The sequence below is a fragment of the Poecilia latipinna genome, unplaced genomic scaffold, assembly GCF_001443285.1.
Source record: "Poecilia latipinna isolate Pla-1442-1.1 unplaced genomic scaffold, P_latipinna-1.0 Scaffold1462, whole genome shotgun sequence".
NCBI classification, from domain to species: Eukaryota; Metazoa; Chordata; class Actinopteri; order Cyprinodontiformes; family Poeciliidae; genus Poecilia; species Poecilia latipinna.
In genome coordinates this window covers 126,534-129,185 of record NW_015114078.1, presented here as the reverse complement: position 1 = coordinate 129,185, position 2,652 = coordinate 126,534, and positions in this window count along the sequence as shown.

Genomic DNA, 2,652 nt, shown 5'->3' with positions numbered 1-2,652 from the left:
TTTTTTTTTTTTTTTCTTCCATCAAAATGTCCCCACAGCTCTTTGAGCTGTCGTTTCTCAGCCACTAAATATGCACTTTAAATAAGATATCCTCCCAAATATTACAGGAAAGCATTTCTTTGTGGCTGTAATATTGCACATATTGATTTTGCTTTTTCAATTACGACTCACTACACTGTAGCTACGGCAGTATATTTTATAAAAGTTGAGCTTGACAGAAGCTTGCAAAATCGAGGAAACGGATTTAAAACATGCATTTTAAAACAAGTGCACTTTGGCCTAAGTGTTTTGTTTTTTTTATGCATTGATGTAGGCGAATTGTAACAGAATTTTAAAAACTTTTCTTTCTTTTTTTTATCATATTGCTGCCCACCGAGATGAGGTGTGATTTTTTTTGAGCTGACTGTGGGACAGTAAAGCAGATATTTATCCTCACAGTGTCGCTGAGGTATCCATGGAAGTCCACGTGTGTTTTGTGGACGTGTAGATGGTTTACGGCTGTGTTTAACGAGGGATTTTGTGTTGGCAGTGCTGTGGAAATATGGAGTACTCAGGAAAATTTTAAGGGATGTCGGGTCCCTGTGAAGCCCTTGTGTTGCTGGGGAAACAGATTCAGAAAAGCGACGGACACTAGCTAGATGGATGAAACTGACAATTCACCGATCACAGAAAAGTTGCGCTTTCTGAGTGTCTCACTCCTAACTGTTTTCGTCATGTCTAACTTTGGTTCGTTGTGTTTTGAATATTGCATATCCTTTCAGTGGACAAGATCTTATTTGCAGTGTCACCAAACAGTTCTGATTATCTTATCCCCAGTGAAAAAGGGAGGAAATGAGGCTCCGTCGCCTGCCAGCTTGGAACTGTAGTCTGTAAGTAAATTAAGTTGATGTTTTTACCACGAGGCTAAAATTAGGACGCGCATAATGACATGAAAAGTGTATTGTTGCTCTGGACTCTCGATTACATAATTCTGCAGTATTCTGAACTCAATTTCTCAAATGACGCCGCCTCTAAAATGCATCAGGAGAAGTTAGAGTGGGCTGCATGCTTGACTGCATTTGTGAGCTTGTTCATGCATTCCCTGTACGTGTATGCAGTTATGTTCGTCTCTCTCTCTCTCTCTCTCTCTTTTTCATGATTCGAATGCAAGTTTGCAAAGATTGCGGGTAGTTTGGGACTTAATGTGGCTTTCACATTGGATTACAGTCACGTCAAACCGTCCCTCCAAGGATGACGCATACACCATCTCTGTCACACACAAAAATACAAATACATTCAAACACACCAGTGAAGTCGGTTGTACTCAATTGCTTCAAGCTCAAATTTGGGAAAGCAGGACTTTGAATAATTTTCATCCTGGGAGCCGTTTTGCTCAGCGAATTATCTGCTTATTGAACTATCCAAGACACATTAGTGGAGCAGGATTCAAACTAAAGACAGCTGGCCAAAAGGGAGCCTGCAGCTGCCCGCCAGCAATAGGAAAGCTGGTGTAATTTAGGGTTAAGAATTCGGATGGGTCGGACTGGGACAACATTCATAGACTTTGTTTCACAGTTCTCTGGTAAGACCTGGAGTCATAGGTCATAAAGGTCAGTGGTCACACGCAGCAGGAAAGAATGTTTTGTGGGTGGGGGAGGGGGACTGAGCTGCCTGCCAGCACCTGGTAAGATGCAGGGAGGGGAAAAGAGACCTTCTTCAAACCCTCTGACCCGGTCAGCATGTTGACTGTGTCGAAGAAAGTCCGACTTGGAAGAAAAAAAAAAAGTACTTGGTTAATGTAAACAAGAGAAAAAGACGGTTAGGAAAAATATCCTTTTAATATTCAACTTAATAACCATAGTCACCCGAATCACGTCGGTTGTTTCGTTTGGATGTATTGTAATTGACTTTTCGGTTGTATTGTAATGTGTGCATTGATTCAACCAAGTATACTCAAACAGTCCTTCTCATAATCCATCATTTTGAGTCCAACCTCAAAACTTGGAACAAGTGAAGTTTCCGTTGAACTTCTGTGTTGCAGTAAACTGTTGGTCGGAAAGAGAGGCTTCTGTTTGTCCGGATGTCTGCCTTTCTGCAAAACTGCATTTATTTGAATTACCTCTGACTGCAGAGACAGTGGTGTCTTGCTTGGCTCTGCTCTTGTCTACAGACAACTGCTTGTTACCTGCTTAGGCTTCATGCAACGTCTGCTTGGCTGTTGACTCGATGCAAATCCAAATCCATTTACTGCAAATTCTAGCCACCTGCTGTCTCTTGCCGCTTTACATTTCATTTCTGTCCTGGAATAAATTAGTTTTTCTGTCAAATGATTTAGTGCGCAAATTTTTTTTTGCAGCCGTTTTTCAACATAATACTGTAAAAATAATTTCTTTCACATGTGCTTCCTGTGTCCACACGTCCGCGTAACTGAGAAATGTGCAACATAAATGTGATTTCTTTTATGTGCGCTCATGTGGCCTTATTTGCATATTCCATATTTATGCCGCAGCATGCAAATCAGATAGGCAGCATCCATCACATTTCTCTCTCACACGGGGAGAGGGCGAGCAGAAAGAGCCTGGAGACGGGTCGTCCCTGCAGCTGCACAGGACACCTGTCTCCCCTGCAGCTCTGTCGCCGGCGCTCTAAAGCCACACATGTACACGTCATCCG